At 41.9% G+C, this 18,738-nt stretch overlaps 1 protein-coding gene and 1 long non-coding RNA gene across 4 annotated transcripts in view; one reads left to right on the forward strand and one right to left on the reverse strand.

Annotated features, from left to right (window-relative positions):
- Window positions 1-18,738, reverse strand: part of XRCC2 (X-ray repair cross complementing 2) — a 118,963-nt gene that overhangs the window by 74,526 nt on the left and 25,699 nt on the right. The gene's annotated exons all lie outside the window — the stretch shown is intronic.
- LOC102471832 (uncharacterized) overlaps window positions 1,173-18,738 on the forward strand; it is a 33,391-nt gene continuing 15,825 nt past the window's right edge. The window contains exon 1 of the long non-coding RNA XR_334781.1: window positions 1,173-1,237. This is a non-coding gene — a long non-coding RNA (uncharacterized LOC102471832). The remainder of the gene's footprint in view (window positions 1,238-18,738) is intronic.

Consider the following 18,738-nt stretch of genomic DNA (forward strand, 5'->3'; position numbering starts at 1 on the left):
GAACCAGGAGGTGAACTCCCAACAGGGACTTGGCTCAGACGGCTGGGAGCATCCGCACTCACTGGTCAATGTTACGCACCTCATCAGACAGGTGGACATTGTGTGCCTCCCGAGGAAGCAAAAGAAAGTTCACAGCACCACCTAGGAAGTATGCCTGAGAAATAAACCTGGTGCTCACGCTTCTAGACTTTACTACCAGTTCACAGAAAAGGTGGGAGCTGGAGGAACACAGGAGCACGGCGAGGGCTGCAGAACAAGGGCCGCCTCGTCACTCAGTCACAGCTGAGTGTGACCTGGATCAGATCCTGATTCGCAAAGGCCAGAAGGGCACTTCTGAGGCACTGTGGGAACGTGAGCACGCCTGTGGCAGGGGAGTGACGGTTCACTGTGTTGGGTGCGGTAATGGTACTGTGGTTGTATTTTTAAACATATCTTTACCTATTCGAATTACACACCAAAGCACTTATAAGTGAACCATGGCTAGGATTTACTTTAAAATACTCCAGTAAAAAGGAAAAAAGTGGAAATGGGAGGGGGAGAGCAGGGGAAAAGGTCTAAAAGGACAGTAGAAGGCAGAGAAGGCGGTGATGCAGGTGGGGGCTCGTTTACAGTATCCTACTTGGTGAAGCTTTGAGAATTTTCACAGTAGGACTTTTTCTTCGTCAATGCTGTTTCGGATTCTCCTTTAGGAAGCGTTTCTTGCTACTTCGTTCTTTCTCACAGGGTGGCTCTAGAGATGAAGCAGCCCCAGTCTCTCAGCAGAGCTTTCCAAAATGGACCTCAGGGCACACAGGGGCGGAATCTGGCTAGGTCACGATCTCTGAGAGCCTGGGACACCGGGGGTTAACACCCTGTCCCTGGCAGCCGAGGTCCCCACAGCTGCCAGCAATTAGGCTAGCTGGCAGTCCCCTTAGGAAACTCCCGCTGCCTGATTAGCACTAATTGCGAGCCAGCATCTAAGTCCCCAATCGATAGAAATGGAAATCCATCAGGGAATGGCTGCGGCAGGGGCTGCCTTCTGGTGGGTCTGCAGCGGGGTGTGCCGGGCTAACTGGTCTCCCCGCACCAGGGCGGCGCTCACCGGCCAGCTGCCAGCGCTCCTTGGAGGCTGCATTGGAAGCGCTCTCAAGGCTCTGACCACCCCACCCCCGAGAGAATATTCTTTGCCCCCTGATTTTGGTCTATAACTCAAAGAAGCCTGTTTCCACCAAAAATGGCGTGATGGCAACTCTCAGAGGTGAGAGCGAGCTGGACGGGGCGGAGGGCAAGGCAGCGCGGTCACACGGGCTCTCAGCTGAGCTGCTGAGCAGGGGCCGCTGTCCGCACCGGGTCGACCTGGTTCGCAGACGCCTTGGCAAGTCTGAAAAACCTACTCTAGATCCTGTCAGTTAGAAATATGTGTCCCGACAATAAAGGTGGCAGTTTTCATGGGAATTATTTCAACCAATAGTTTCTGAGAATAGAAAGATGAGTAAATTCTGGTCTTTAGCCTAAAGAACCCTACTGGAGGCAGGCTCAAAAATTAAAGACAGCAACTACTTAAACTGCTATGAGAACCAAAAAAGGAGTATTCTACCCCTCATACACACATTTTCAAAAGTTATTAAACTTGTTAAAACCACCCCCCAACACACACACAAGGACTTCAGAGTTTTAGCCAATTTTGAAATTCAAGGCTGTTACAATGAAGTCTGGGCCATTACTTGAGGACAGACATTCGTGAGCTTACTTTAAATGTATTCACAACAGGACACAGTCACATGAAGTCCTTTATCAAGTGTCTAGGAATGAAAAGTTTCTCTGTAGCTTATATGTAAAGACATTAAATTCAGCCTGTGAATTTGTTTCTCCTGAAATAATGTGCTTTTTTTTTAAGAGTTTATGAAAATTAAACAAGAACCACAGTATTTTGAAACTTTCTGCAGAAGCAGATTCTTGTCCCCCTTGCACTAAAAGCACAAGAATTCTAAAAGGTATTAGCGTAAAACTATCACAAAGTAAAAAGTGATTACAGTGTACTCTTTTTACTTCTTCCTTTTTTTTTTTTCTTTTTAAAATTTACTCCCAGGCATGCATGCTCCCTGGAGGCAGAGAGAGAGAGAGAGAGAGAGAGAAAGAGAGAGAGAAATCGAGAAAACACCCCCTCCCCCAGGACGGTCAGCCTGTAATCCCTTCTCCCCCATTCTACTCTTGGGATTTTAGGCTCTGCATGCACATGCAGCCCGGAGTGTTTTTCATGCAGCCACGTCCAGGACTCCAAACACACAGTCGGCCATGTCAGTTCCAACTGCCATAACCACCACCACCAGGATGGCCCTATGATTGATATATATATATATATATATATCAGTTTTTGCCATAGGGCACTCGTGCTCTCCGGAGAGAGAGAGAGACAGGACATGAACCGCAGTCAGCATGTGGGAGTCCAGTGCCTTAACCCTTAACCACTATACCAGCTGCTGGCTCCCCTGTGATGTATTCTTAACTGGCAATTGACTACAAAGATATTCTAGAAAAACCTATTAATGCACCTTTAAGTTCTCATTTGCTCTGAAGTCAAGTTCATTACAAATGATCCATTTATTAAAGAAAGCCTGGCTGGTTTCACTGACTCATTTATGTTGCTATGTATATATGAAAGTAATAATTAAGCTGCATTTCTGTTTAAATGTTCTGATTTACGTTTTCCCAAAGTAGTACTGCTGTTCGATTTAGACTTAACTGATTTCAAATGCCAATTACCACATTATAAAGAAATCTTTAAGATGCCTGGAGGGTTTTCTTTTTGGATAAGTGTTACAGAAAAGAGACCCACCGAAATGATCTGGATTTTGCTGGACAGTTATGTCCTTAAGGTTGCTGGCTATAAAGCCACTTTTTACTAAGAGATTGCTGTGTGGGGTTAATGCTTACTATTCTTCCATGTCGCTGTACTGGGGTGAGGTCATGCAGGAAGCTGCAAGTGACGGATGATTTCAGTGACTGAACTCAGGAAGCCGTCAAGAGAATAGGACTTGTCAGTGACTTGCAAATTTACTTTTTTTTAAGTACTATTTTTTTCAGTGCTTTCATAAAGTAGCACAGCTATCAAGTGAGGAGACTACAGCACAGAGGAGCACAACTACACGGCTGATTAATAGCAGAGCTGGTCCTGGGACCAAGCCTCTCCATTTCTAACCCAATGCTCGTCCTTCGCCATTCTTTCTACCTGGCTCTTCTTTCCTAACGTGGCCTTGTTATTCATCTCCTTGTCTTTATTTTTTTCTCAAGTGGAAGCTTTTGATTTCTTCCCTCTACTTCTTCTTATGTCTTTTTTTATTTTTCAGATTTTTGCTGTAGGGATCATGTGCTCACCAGAGAGAAAGAAAGCAAGAAACCACCCCTCAGAGGGGATGGCCACACCGCAATCCCTTTTCCTTCACTCTCCTCTCAGAACTTTGGGCACAAGTGCATATGCACCCAGCGTGAGTTTCAAGCCGCCGGATTGGGGACTTGAACCGTGGTCACCTATGTGGGAGTCTATGCCATCTGGTGGTCACCTCAGTTCTTTTTAATTATCTGAATTTCCCAAAGTGGAAATTGGTGTGAGAAGGTTTTGACAATGTTATCAGGTATTAGAGTTTGCAACCACAAGATTGAAGGACAAACGGACTGCTTAGGACCTCAGGTTGTTGGGAAAGTCATGACGTATTTTTCTATCCAAAAATGCCTGACCTTCCCAACAATTCAATGAAATCCCACTCAAACTCAGTATATTTGTCATGCACCAAAATTGTATGCTGCTAACAAGGAAGAACTCCAAATAAAAACCCAGATCCGAAAAGGTCTTGATCTTAAACTTTCACATTCTGTTCTTATGGAACCTTGAAAAAAGTCACCGATTTGGGGAGCTCTAGCGATCTAAGTTGAAGTGAAGAGCTCTGAAACTCTAGGTGATGTTCAAGCACTCTCAGTGTTATGCAGAAGGAGCTGTCTGCCCTCCTTGTAGAGCAGGGCTTGCTGCTCTGCATTGTCCTGCCCGAACTCTTGCCATTGTTTCCAAGGAACTGCAAATCTTCCTTAAAGCTGTGGTTTAATTTCACAGCGAATAGGATTCTAGATTTCAAAACTTTCAACCTACTGTATGAGCCAAAGTGAGAGCAACAGGCTCAAGAGTTAAAGGGAAACAAAGAACAAGAAAAAACTGGCTTGCGTAGCAAAGCAGAGAACTAGCGAAAAGTCCTGAGTGCTCTCAGATGAATATAAAGAGGACTGACTGTCCTGGGAAAGGCAACTTCCAGACTGAAAATCTGAAACCCTGGCTGAACGCTTGTGTTTGCATTTGAATCAAGTAGAATACTGTTCTTTAAAAAAACAAAACAAAACAAAACAAAAAAGGGTAATATATTTTCATTGCTTAAAGTCTCACATGATCTATTTTTTAACAGCTTTATAGAGATGTAACTCAGCCATTCAAAGTATACAATTCAATGAGTTTTAGTGTTTTCAGAGTTATCCAATGATCACCATAATCAATTTTACAACGTTTTCATCACACAGAAGAGAAACCCCCTACCTCCTAGCAATCACCTCCATTTCCTTCCAAGCCCCCAGCCGTGGTTAGTCATTACCTACTCGCCATCTCTATAGTCAGTCAGTTTAAAGGGAATCACACAACACGTGGCTCTCCGTGACTCGCTTCTCTCACTCCACATAGTATTTTCAAGGTTCATACAGGCTGCAATCCATTCCTTTCGCTAATAACATTACATTATATGAATATGTCATATTTTATTTATCTATCCATTTTTTAACTTATCCTGTTGAGAGACATTTGCATTGTTTCTGCTTCTGGTTATTATGAATAATGCTGTTGTGAACGCTTCTGGACAAATTTCTGTGTGGACACGTTTTCACTTCTCTCATGTAGACATTCAAGAGTGGAATTACTAGGTCATATGGGAACTCTGTGTCACAACTTTTGAGGAACTGCCAGTCTTTTTCCAAAGCAGATGCACAATTTTACATCGCCACCAGCAATGTACGAGGATTCCAATTTCTCTACATCTTCTATACACTTATTATCTGCTTTTTGACAGGATGCGAAGTGACATCGCATTGTGACTCTGATTTGTATGTTTTTCTATTTGCCAAAGGATGCACACAAGAGAGAGAGTGATCTAGTATCGATTTCGCTGTTTTTTTTTTTTTTTTTTTCCCTGCCACTTTAAATCTACTCTTGAGTTCCTCTAATGACTCTTACATTTTAGCTATCATGCTTTCTGGGACCAGCAGTTAGCGTAATGGCTACGTCACTGGGCTCCCATGTAGTTGACCGCGCTTCACGTCCCAGACCCAGTGGCTTAAACTCACGCCGGGTGTGTGTGCGTGCGTGCCCACGATCCCGAGAGGGGAATGGAGGAGAAGGGATTGTGGCGTGGCCATCCCCCCCGGGGGGTGATTTCTTGCTTTCTATCTTCTGTCTGTCTGGCAAGCACCCGCCCCCTATAGCAAAAACCTCTCCAGGAAAAAAAAAAAAAAAAGCTATCATGCTTTTCAACTCCAGTTCTTCCATTTACTTATATTTTATAAGTTTCTTATTTTTACTGATAGTCTCCATTTGATTAGACAGTGTAACCATGTCTTAATTCTTGAATCCTTTTTTTAGTTCTTTGAGCATATTTGTAATAGCTGCTTTGATTTTTGCCTAAGTCTACCATTTACACCTGCTCATAGGTGTTTTGTCTGCTCTTTTTCATGTGTATGGGTCACACTTTCCCCTTCCTTTGCATTCCTGTTTTTTTTTTTGTTAAAAACTTGACATTTTAGATAATATACTGTAGTGACTCTGGGCATTGATTTCCCTCTCCCACTCCTCAGGCCCGTTAATGTTTACATAACTTTTTAGTGACATGGCAGGACTATTTATGCTTACAGTCACCTATTTTTCTGATCTTTCTGTTAAACTGGTTTTGGCTTTTGGTCTCACATCCACCTGTTAGCCTTCCCTACCAGCTGGCAGGCTGCTTTCTTGTTTCCAAAGATGCCCCGAGGCATCACTCTCTCCATAGGCCGATCCAATTAAATCTGGGCCCCTCTGCAGGAGCACTTTCAGTTTTGCTCTGACTGTACTAAGTATCATCTTAGCAGTCTTAGTCTCTGGTTTTCTCTGGTAAACTTCTAGCTGGTTTATAATGTAGCGTGTTGCTCTGATAAATCTGCCAGCCCCCTCTTACTGCTTATCATAAAATCTCCATTAGTGCAGCCAGCAGATGGCATGCCACTGGACTTCCACATGGCTGACCACAGTGTGAATACCCAGACTTGAAACTCACACTGGGTGCATGTACATGCGTGCCCAAGATCTCAGGAAGAGAATGGAAGAAAAGGGACTGCAGCATGGCCATCCCTTCTGGGGGGATGACTTCTTTCCCTCTCTCTGTCTCTCTCTCTCCAGCAAGCGCGTGTGCCTTGAGGCAAAAATCTCTATTAAAAAAAAAAAAAAAAAAAACCCCTCAATTCATTTGGGGAGCCCTTATGCTTGAACTTCCTCACACCCTGATCCAAATAAAGTCACAGCCCTTGGGGAGAGTTTTGGAGATTTCTGTTCATTCTTTTCTTCTCTTTCTTCCTCCCTGTCTCCTTCCTTCTCTCCATGTTAGAGCACATGCGTACATGAGAGAGAGCGGGACATACCCTCCACAGTGTCCAGTCATGCTGTGGTCCCCTTCCTCCACTCCTCTAGCCTGCTGGGTCCTGGGCAGGCATGCACCTGCCCAGCATGTTTTCAGGTCAACTGAGTGGAGAACTTGCAGAGTGGCTTGCAGCTCCATGGTCCAATATGCGACCATGTGTGCCACAGAGGCAAGGCCTAGAGCTCTCTGAGTTTGTTTTTTTCAAATTCATGACAGAGCACATAAGCATGCACATGAGAGTAGCAACATGAAAAAGAGCAAGAGAGCGAGGTAAGCACCCTTCTCAGGCTCTGGCCACTGCCATACACTCTCTTCAGTCCTCCGGACCATTGGAGCCTGGGGTCTCCTCGAGTACGACGGGCACACGTGTGCCATGATCTGAGCCGGCTGAGGCTGGAATGGATCACAATATTGAGATCCTCTTTGCGGGTATCTGTCTGTCTCTCTTATGGAAGGAATAAATAAACAAACTTTTCAAAAAGAATTAGTCAAGGAGCCAGCAGGTGACGCAGGGGTTACAGTGCTAGACTCCCACATGGCCAAGTATGGTTCAAGTTCCAGATCTGATGGTTTGAAAATCACGTCAGGGGCGTGTGCATGCATGCCCCAAATCCCAGGAGAATGAAGGGATTGCAGTGTGGCCATCTCCCCGGGAGAGTGATTTCTCACTTACCCTTTCACTGTCTTTGTCTGTCTCTGGTGAGCACATGTGCTCTATGGCAGAAACCTTAAAAAAAAAATTAGTTCAGATAGCATAGTCTCAAGTGAGGGATGCAAACACATGTGTAGAAGTTAACTTTGGCCTATGGTGACCAAGGATGTTGCATAGAACATGTAGGAATTGAGCTGGGCTGTGAAGCTCAGTCTAAGTTTAACGAAATCACACACTCAGTGCTGTCTTGGGCAAAACACTCCACGTCAGCCATAGTCATCATGGTGCTTTTCCCCGAAGAGACGTGTTCTTTCCCATAGCCGAGATCTGACTCGAAAGTCCGAATCTGTTACACTAGGGTATTAGCCATCCTGAACAGAGAGTGATCGTTTTTGGAACATTGACTTACTATTGGTGCAGGGAGCTTTGTCTGTCAGCTTACTTACCTGACGAATGCTAACAAATTAATTTCATCTCACTACCCTCAGGGATTGTTTTCCTCTCTTGCTTTGGCAAAGCAGATTATGTCTGGAAACAGTAACGACGAGAAGCTATGTGGCAGTACACCCCCACTCCAACTTTGCTCACCGAGCCCTGTGGGCCACGCTCTCTACATACATGGCAGACGGGGTGGCTGAAAGAACGGTCTGGCAAAGCTCTCTAGCCTGTCTCTCTCCGGTTACAAACAGAGAAAGCACTCAGCAGTGAGAGAAGAAAAATTAAAGAGAAGTCTAGGACCTGTTTACCAGTGGCTGCTGCTTCTTAGCAGTAGCAGCAGGAGCATGTCTGTTGTTTCTAACCTACTTGGAGGCTAAAATGGAAAAGAGTCTCTCATAGTAGGCCAGAGAGTAATTTTCTCTTCTTTTTTTATTTGCTAAAGGACACTGTGTTCACCAGAGAGAGATGGAGAGAGGGAGACACACACACACACACACACACACACACACACCCGAGTGGCATGGTCATACTGCAATTCCTTCTGCTCTATCTCCCCATCCTGTTGAGATTTGGGGCATGCACACACATGTTTTTCAAGTTATCTGGACTGGGATTCAAAGTTCACAGTCACCAGGTGGTATCTGACTCCCTTAATCACTAGGCCACAGGGCTGGCCTGAGAAGAATTTTCATTTTTTCATTTTTTTGTTTTCTAGAGAGATTTTTGCTATAGGGCATGTGTGCTCATCAGAGACAGAAAGTGAGAAATTAACCCCCCAGGAGGAAGGCCATGCTGCAATTCCTTTGCCTCCATTTTCCTCTGAGATTTTGGGCATGCATTCAGATGTGGCAGGTGTGAGTTTAAAGCCACTGGGTCCAGGACTTGAACCACAGCCGGCCATGTGGGAGTCCAGCAATACACCCACTATGCCATGTGCTGGTCCTAAGAATAATTTTCCAAAGGTTAAAAACACTACCTCAAGGCTGGCCCCAGGATGCAGTGGTTAAGACTTGTGCATAGGGAGTCAGATCCCACATGGGCAAATGTGGTTCAAATCCCAGTTCTGGTGGCTTGAAAAACATGCTGGGCATTTGTGTGTGCTCAAAATCCCGATGGATGGAGAAATGGAGGAAAAATAATTGCAGCATGACCATGGTCCATTGGGGGTGCTTTCTCTCTCTCCCTCTTTTTTTCTCCCTGGTGAGCACGTATAAGAATTAAAAAATAATAATATTGAGGCCGGCAGATGGCATAGCAGTTATGGCTGACCATGTGGGAGTCCTGGACCCAGTGGCTTGAAACTCAGACCAGGTGCATGTGTTTGTATGCATAAGATCCCAGAAGAAGAATAGAGGTGAAGGGACTGTGGCATGGCCATACCCTCTGAGAGGTGGGTTCTCACTTTCCCTTTCACTGTCTCTGTCTCTTTCTCTCTGGCAAGCACATGTGGCCTAAGGTCAAAAAAATCCTTACAATAACAATAATGTTACTATTATACAAATATAAAATGAGCATGTAGTAAAATATTTTATTGGCCTATTATTAGTCTATTTATTATTCCCTCATTAGTTAATTAGGAAAATAGTGAAACACTGGGCTCAGATAAGATTTTGAAGAGGTAGATATTTATAACAATAATAAAGGAATGTTAGGATAAGATTACTAGGTTAGATATAAAACTAGTTAATGTTTACAGGGAAACAAACCACAACCTCTGTGGTCCTTTTTCCCACTGAACAGAACTTACTTGCATCTCCAACTGAAGAAGATACAAGGTAGCTTCTGTTACTACAGAGCTGTCAAATAACCCAGTCTAGACAGTCTAGCAAAGGTAAAGCCCTGCGGTGCACTGAAGACACATGGTAATCTCTGCATCCATGTCCAAGTTTTGAATAATTTTTCTGACACTTAGAAGAGGCTCTCCGAAAATAACAGCAAAGGCCTAATGTTATATTAGAATAGTATGCAGCTGACAAACCAACTCTCAAAGAACACGGGTAGAGCCAGTGTTCATTCTGTACTGTCTGAGGAGAAAAGACTGATTTATGTAACAACCAGACTCCGGTGAATAGTAATGAGTCCAGAAGTCATTTACATGGTAACCTCAATGATCTGGGACCCATTTGAAAACCAATCTAAAGATAAATTCAGAGGGTACTTGAGTCAAGCTCTATTATTTGCAATAGTCATAGCCACCTGGAGAATGGTAAGCATAGTCATACAGCAGTGGAAAGATGCTGTTACAAAGGAATCCAGATTGGAGCCAGCAGATGGCATAGTGGTTACATCACTGGACTCCCACATGACTGACTGCAGTTCGAGTCCTGGACCCAGTGGCCAGGCGTGTGCATGCCCAAGATCCCAAGAGGAGAATGGAGAAGGGATTACAGGGAGTGATTTTTCACTTTCCCTCTCACTGTCTCTGTCTTTCTCTCCCTGGTGAGCACATGAGCCCTAAGGCAAAAACCTGTAAAAAACAAACAAAGGAATCTAGATCTGTAAGCATCTAGGGATTTTTACTTATAAAGCCCCAGAAACCTCTGAAAGCATCAATGTCTTATAAGAGAATTCTGTATATCATCTTTATGTAAGTGTCAGTTATCAAAACATCCTAGATTATTCTTCAATAAATTCTGCTTAAGAATGTATGAAAATACATAATTCAGAAATACACCTATCAAAAATATTTAAAAATTTAAAAGCATTAGTATTTGGGAGCGAACATATCAACTCCTTGTATTGAATATGTACTGTGTGTAATGTATGTTATTGGGTCCTGAGTTGTACTAATAGGAATGAAATACTGTTCTTGATTTTGAAAAAGTCGTAAGAGGAGAGGCAGATTGATAAACATTTAATAGAAGAAAGTGAATGAAGTCACACAAGAACATGGAGGAAGGATGTGAAACCCAAGGAGGGATGATCAAGTCAGGCTTGAGTTAAGAGTCAGGGAAGACTTCATAAAGAAAGCAACATTTTGGGGCCAGACAGTGGTGCAGTGGGAAGGCAAACTCTGGAAGACTGACCCACATGTTTTTTTTTTTTTTTTTCTTTTGGAGAGGTTTTGCTATAGGGCGCGTGCACTCACCAGACAGACAGAGACAGAGAGACAGAAAGTGAGAAATCACCCCCCGGGGGGAATGGCCATGCTGCAATCCTTTCTCCTCCATTCTCCTCTTGGGATCTTGGGCACGCACACACACGCACCCAGCGTGAGTTTTAAGCCACCAGGTCTGTGACGTGAACCGTGGTCGACTACGTGGGAGTCCAGCGACATAGCCATTACGCTAACTGCTGGTCCCCCAAGACTGACCCACATGGGAAAGTCCCAGGTTTATGTCCAGAGACATAAGTACACATCTGAGTACACAAGCACACTTGTGCCCATGACTCAGAGTGACTGGGCTGGGGGGACTGTGGCATCAAAATCCTGTTGGAGGTACCTGTCTGTCTCTCTTTCTCACTCAGGGAGAAAACAGAGAGAGAAAGAGAAAAGGACACTTGATTTGAGCCTTGAAGGATTTAATATTCTTTTGAATATTAAAATCTCTAAAAGGAGTGTCTGCAAATAAATGAAGGGCTTCTATAATTTTTTTCCTCAAAATCATTCCAATTATGTAAATTATGTGTATACTATAAACAAAGACAAATTGAGACAGATGGAGATAAAAATATTTTAAAAAGCAGACCCACGTTGAGGACAATTCACAAAAGAAGCAGAAATGGCCAATGAACATTTAAAATTCATTACGATCTTGCTAATAACAAAAATGCAAAGCAAAATGAGATATCGTCTGCACACTGCAGCATGACAAAGATTTCTTTAAAGAGATTTTTGCTATAGGGCGCATGCATTCGCCAGAGAGACAGGAAGACAAAAGCAAGAAATTACCCCTGGGGGGATGGCCATGCCGCAATACTTTCTCCTCTTGGGATTCTGGACACACATGCACATGCAACTGGTGTGAGTTTTAAGTCACTGGGTCTGAGACTCAAACTGTAGTCGACTACGCGGGAGTCCAGCAGTGTAACTGTTAATGCCATCTGCTGGTGCCAAAGCAAAGATTTCCAGAGGAATAACGCCTGCAGTTTGCACTTGTATAAGGAAACGAGTGCTCTTGTGTGCAGTGTAGGAATATTAGCTGGTAACATTTATTTGCTGTTTTGCTGCAGGGCAGGGCACTCTCTGGAGAAGACAGAGAGACAAAGACAGAAACAGAGAGACAGAGAAATTAAGAAAACACTCCCCCCTGAGGATGGTCACTCTACAATCCCTTCTCTGTTCTCCTCCAGCAATTTGTGGCACACATGCACACACGCCTGGCATGTCACTCAAGTCACCATCTCTAGGACTTGAAATGCACAGTTCACTGTGTAAAATCCAGCCACCATGGCCCTGTGCCACGGATTGGCCCTGGTATTTTTTTTTTTTTTTTTTAAACTAGACAGGCACTTTGACCAGTTAAGCCACCAGGACCTTTTCTTTTCTTTTTTTTTTTTTGTTTTTTGAGAGGTTTTTGCTATAGGGCATGTGCACTTGCCAGAAAGACAGAGAGAGACAGAAAGCAAGAAATAACCCCCCAAGAGGGGATGGCCATGCCACCATCCCTTCTCCTCCATTCTCCTCTCAGGATCTTGGGCACGCATGCTTACACGCCCGGCTTGAGTTTAAGCTACTGGGTCCGAGACTCGAACCGCAGTCGGCTACATGGGAGTTCAGCGACATAGCCATTACGCTAACTGCTGGTCTCAGCGCCTTTTCTTTCAACCTTTTTAAAAGAAATGTATTTCCACTGCTAAGAATTTTTAAAATGTTTTTGTATTTTTTTAGATAAAACTCATATAACATTATGTCCACCATTTTAGCCACTAGTATTATTATTTTGAATTTATTTTAAATTAAAAAAACTGGAGTTGGCAGGTGGTGTGGTGGTTAAGGGCACTGGATTCCCATGTGGCTGACCGCCATTCGAGTCCTGGACTTGGCGGCTTGCTTTTTCACTCTCTCTCTCTCCTTCTCTGGCCAAATTATAAATAAATAATTAATTTAATAAAAAAACTGTGGTAAAACACATAAATAACATTTGCCATGTTAACCATTTTTAAACATGTTTATTTAATTTCTTTTGTTATTATAGTAATTATTATTTTAATTTGACCAGAGAGAGAGAGAAAGGAACAGTGAGAAAGCAAACCCCCAGGTCCGCGATAGGTACCACGTTACCCATTTTTAAGTGTCTAGTCCAGAAATACCCATTCAATCATTAAAATATTAAAGATTTGGAAATATTTTGGGAAATACAATTTATTATTATTATTATTAGAGATTTTTGCTAGAGTGCAGCAAGAAATCACCCCCAGGAGGGATGGCCACACAGCACTCCCTTCTTCTCCATTATCCTCTCGGGATCTTGGGCATGCACGCACATGTGCCTGGTGTAAGTTTGTTTTTTTTTTTTTTTTTCTTTATTTTGGAGAAGTTTTTGCTATAGGGTGCATGTGCTGGCCAGAACGACAGAGAGACAGACAGAAAGCAAGAAATCACCCCCTGGAAGGGATGGCCATGCCACAATCTCTTCTCCTCCATTTTCCTCTTGGGCTCTTAGGCACGCCCATGCACAAGCCTAGCGTGAGTTTAAGCTGCTGGGTCCAGGACTCGAACCGCAGTTGACTACATGGGAGTTCAGCAACACAGCCATTACGCTAACTGCTGGTCCCATGCCTGGTGTAAGTTTTAAGTCACCAGGTCCAGGACTTGAACTGCAGTCAGCTACATGGGAGTCCAGCAACATAACCATTATGCCATCTGCTGGTCCCAGGAAATGCAATTTCTTACAAAATGTCTTTTTTCTGTATTTTTGGAGCTGACAACAGGAACAAACTTGATGAATATGGCCATTCCCCTGTGTTTCAGCTGTATATTTCACATGAGCTGCTATAAGAGAGAGGGGTGAAATATTCCATGGTTTCTTTTAACATATCAATTTTACCACGTCAAATGAAAGAAACATAAACTCAAGATACTTTCGTGTTTTATTTTAACATTATAGTTTCTTTAGCTTTTAGACCCTTGATGTGATGATATGAACAATTTGGCCCACAAAGGTTCAATGTAACGGCATAGAGAGTGGCAGGGGCTTCATGAGGAACCCCTGCCATCAAAGTGGGTAGTACCAACCACCAGCTAGGAAGGTGGGGGGACAGAGAGAAGAAGTGGTAAAGTCTGGCTCTTCTCGCCTACCTGCACATGCCTGGGGACCTGCCTGTTCCTGTCCACCAGGCAGGGTAGAGCACGAGAGGCCAGTCTGAGGCCAGACACATGCCCTTGGACTTTTCAGTCACAAGAATCAGGAGCCAATAGATCTTTACTTACAAGTAACCCAGTCTTGGGTATTTCTGTTGCTAACAGAAATAGAGACAGACTCATACAGTTTGATATTAAAATCCATATTTATTTTTAAACTGGGCAAGTCTCCTTCCTGGTATCACTAATCAACTAATTCTGTTTATTTATTTAGTCATACTTATATTTAGACTTACAGATCTTATTAAGAAAAGCATTTCTGGGACCAGCAGATGGCATCATGGTTACATTGCTGGACTCCCATAGTCGACCGCAGTTCAAGTCCTGGACCCAGCCATTTAAACTCACACTGGGCGCCTGGGCGTGCATACCCAAAACCTTGAGAGGAGAATAGAACAGAAGGCATGGCCATCCCCCTGGGGGATGATTTCTTGCTTTCTCTCTCTCTCTCTCTGTCTTTTCGGCAAGTGCGTGTGCCCTATAGCAAAAATCTCTCTTAAAAAAAAGAAAAAGAAAAGAAAAAGAAATGCATTTCTAACACATTTTACTTTGTGTTACCATTATTTATCAATATTTGAAATATTTAGGTTCTTTTGACCATCTGTTCTACTAAGAATTGTTATAATTATTCAGTTAATACTTGATCTTAAGGACACAGGAGAAAATTATTTGTTTTACATTTATGTGCATATATTTCTTGCAGAGGTATGTGATCAGGCCAATGAAGTAAATAACTTTTAATTAGCAAAGTATATTAGGTTAGATCAAAATTTTCTGTAGGAGAAGGTGAATGGAAATACAAATAAATGAAACTAGAAATAAAATAAAAATTTGGGACCAGCAGATGGCATAAAGTTTACATCACTGGACTCCCACGTAGCAGACCATGGTTCAAGTCCTAGACCCAGTGGCTTGAAACTCACACCAGGCACATGTACATGTGTGCCCAAAGTCCCCAGAGGAGAACGGAGGTAAAGGGACTATGGCATGGTCATCCTCTCTGGGGAGTGGTTTCTCACTTTCTGTCTCTCTAGTAAGCACACATGCCCTACAGCAAAACAAATAAATAAATAAATACAAATTCTATTATACTAGCTTAGAGTTACTTTTAACTTAAAAAGCTGGTAAAATATACATAAATAACATTTACTAGGTAAACTATTTTTAAGTGTATAGTTCAGTAATAACAAATACATTCACACTGTTGTAAAATCAATCTCCAGAACTCTTCACTTTGCAAAGCTGAAATTCTATATCCACTGAACAGCTCCCCACCTACCCCACCCCCAACAGTCCCTAGTCACCACCTTCCTCTTTCTGTCTCTGAATTCAACTGTAGTAGGACCTCACAAAAGTGGAATAATTAAGCTTCACTTTTGTATTTTTAAAAATGTATAGTGAGTATCAAATTTCTATGTTATGTAGATTTTATTGTATATATTTAACAAATATTTTATTTTAAAATGTTAATATGCTTGAAATTAAATAATTTGCCACTATTAATATAATATACTTATGAATGAAAGTTTCAAATGTTAAGACAAAAGATATAAAGAGATACATAATTTTCCAAATTTCCATTAGGGACTATGTGAGTAGAAAAGAAACCCATTGATCCTAATAAAGTCTCTGTTTTATACATAAGAGTGTAAATGACAGGTGCATGGTTCCAGACCTAGCTGACTGTGGTACTTCAGGAAGAAGCTAAGGCTGCAGTCATCCAAGAGCTCCTTCTACTCACAGATTCTGTTCTCCATAAATTTGATTCTGTGCACTTTTTTTTTTTTTGGAGAGGTTTTTGCTATAGGGCATGTGCGCTCCCCAGAAAGACAGAGAGAGACAGAGAGAAAGAAAGCGAGAAATCACCCCCTGGGTGCATCCCTTCTCCTCCATTCTCCTCTCAGGATCTTGGGCACATACACACACGCGCCCAGCATGAGTTTAAGCCACCAGGTCCAGGACTCAAACCACGGTCGACTACAAGAGAGTCCAGGGACATAGACATAGCCATTATGCCAACTGCTAGTCCCAATTCTATGCACTTTTAACATGGTGTGTAAACACTTTGTGTAGACAAGAATCCATTAATACCCTATAATTTATCTATGGCACAAGTTAGACTTTTATATCATGGATTTAAATAGACAAGCCTGTATTTGGTAATATAGGCAGTATTCTATTTTAAGCGAGATGAAGTATATCATGCTATTGATTATTACACTGATATAGACTTACAGTTGTAGAAGAAGCTTGAAAGGTCATCTAGTCAGAAAAATACAGAAGAATAAGCTACGGCACAGTGAATTACCCCCAAATAGCTTTCTGGAAATTCCAAATCATTTGAGACATTAAAGATATGAATTATGTGACTAGTCATAAATATTTTTTAATCTCTTAAAAAGGATCCTTTAAGAAACTTCAAAATAAATTAATGAGATCCAATAATTTAAAACTCAAGTGCTGTTATTTCTACAAGATCTTGGATTATATGTTCATTTGTTCATTGGAAGAAAAATCACATTTTCATTTCTTATATTTTATTTATATTAAAGAGAGTACTTCAATATTAATTCAAATATCTATCCATTAAATGCAAAAATGTTAATGCAATATTAAAAATGAAATTTAAATGAAAGCAAGGGAATATCACATTAAGGTTCCCATGGCAACTCGTACTATGCTTTTCAGATTCTGCATTGTAATTTGGTCATTTATTACAGGCTCATATAAAATATAATTTTGCAAATATTTAAACATGCATAGGTTAATGCATATCAATTCAAAATTTCAGATGCAATGTGATATAATACTTAAGCCAAGAATACTCTAAATATTAGCCCATATTCTTAATTTAGACATATCCACATAAAGCAGAAGGAAACTTCCTAAATTTTGAATGATTTGTTAGCAGTCACATGAATCCTACCAGTCTGCAGTTCCCACTATAGCTGGTATCTGAGCCCATGTTACTGAAATACTAATGCAAGTATGGCCAAGTGACTCTCAGTTTAGGAAGAATTTCACATTATAAATTACAAGTTTTGCCGACTAGGAAAAATGTATATTCATCAGTTGACAAAAGTTTAAAGTCCAAGTATTGACTTATGCAGATCAAATAGTCTTACCAAAGCCCTACCTTCATTATTAGCCCTGCTTTGTATTACAGCCTAGAGTAGTACATATTTCGATTTTGAAACTCAAAAATGTAAACATCCTTTCACCAGCAATGTATCTTTATTTATCTAAAGAAAATAACTGGACTACTACCAAACTATGTGTACAAGGATTTAGAGAAATATATAACAATCTAAATGTGCATCAGGAGGGGCAGGTTAAGACAATTACCACATGCAAAGCTTGGGAAAAAAACAGAGCAAGACAGAAAGTAAAAACACAATCTGGAAAACAACGGTGCACCAGGATAGAGCTGTCGGACTCATATACTCCAGAGTTAGTGCTGGAAACCGCTGCCTGGTGCCATGACAGCTGACATGTTTCTGAATTTTTCAAATCAGCATTATGTGTATAAAACATAAATAAGTATTGCCTGTGTCAAGACATTGATTCCTCCACTCAGGACAGGAGTATAAACTGGTATAAACCTTCCTGAGATGTTTGGTAACATGAAAAAGTTGCAGCAAAACTTCTATAATTCTACTTTATAAAAATAACCACGGGGCTGACTCAGTGGTCCAGCAGTAATGCATTAAGTGAAGCTAGATCCATGTAGATTGTGGGATTGGTTCCCTGGTCAACATATAAACACAAGTAGTTTATTTTGGGGTGATGAAAATGTTCTAAAGTTAAATGACTGCACAACTCTGAATGTGCTGAAAACACCAAATGGTATACTTTAAATGGGTGAATTTTATGGTATGTGAATTATCTGGATAAAGCTATCCAAAGAGGTATTCTGTATTACCCTAAAAGAAAATCCAACATTATGTTTCTAAGATTTATTTATCTAACGTTTATGCATTTTGCAGTAGAGCATTTTTTCTTTTCTAATGATAGAGGGCATGCAAGCTAGCATGCCTATACACATAGGAGAAAGACAAAGAAGGGCTTTCACTTGGGTGTCATAATGCTGGGATCCCCTTTTCCTGGCCTCCCAGCCCCTGAAGGTCTTGGACATCTGGAATGTTTTCAGGCCAAGTCAGGGCTCCAAAAGTATGGCTGCCCATGTGGCTGTCAGGACTGGATTTCAGCCTAAGTCGTTAAGGACTGTGCCACCAGGCTGGGCGGACATCTTTTTATCTTTTTTTTTGGAGGGTTTTTTGCTATAGGGCACATGCGCTCACCAGACAGAGAGAGACAGAGAGACAGAAAATGAGACCCCCCCCCATAGAGACAGAAAGCGAGAAATCACCCCCCAGGGGTGATGGCCACGCTGCAATCCCTTCTCCTCCACTCTCCTCTTGGGATCTTGGGCATGCACGCATACGTGCCCGGCATGAGTTTAAGCCACCAGGTCTGGGACTCAAACCACGGTCGACTACATGGGAGTGCAGTGACATAGCCTTTATGCCAACTGCTGGTCCCATGGGCGGACATCTTTATAATATTGAGTCTGGCATGAATTATGCAACCTCTCTCCATTTATTTAGATGTTCTTGAAAGCTTCTTTCTACATAGTTTTGTAACTTTATCTAGAAAGTGTTGCATATTTT

Source organism: Tupaia chinensis, unplaced genomic scaffold (assembly GCF_000334495.1).
Source record: "Tupaia chinensis unplaced genomic scaffold, TupChi_1.0 Scaffold000280_1, whole genome shotgun sequence".
NCBI classification, from domain to species: domain Eukaryota; kingdom Metazoa; phylum Chordata; class Mammalia; order Scandentia; family Tupaiidae; genus Tupaia; species Tupaia belangeri.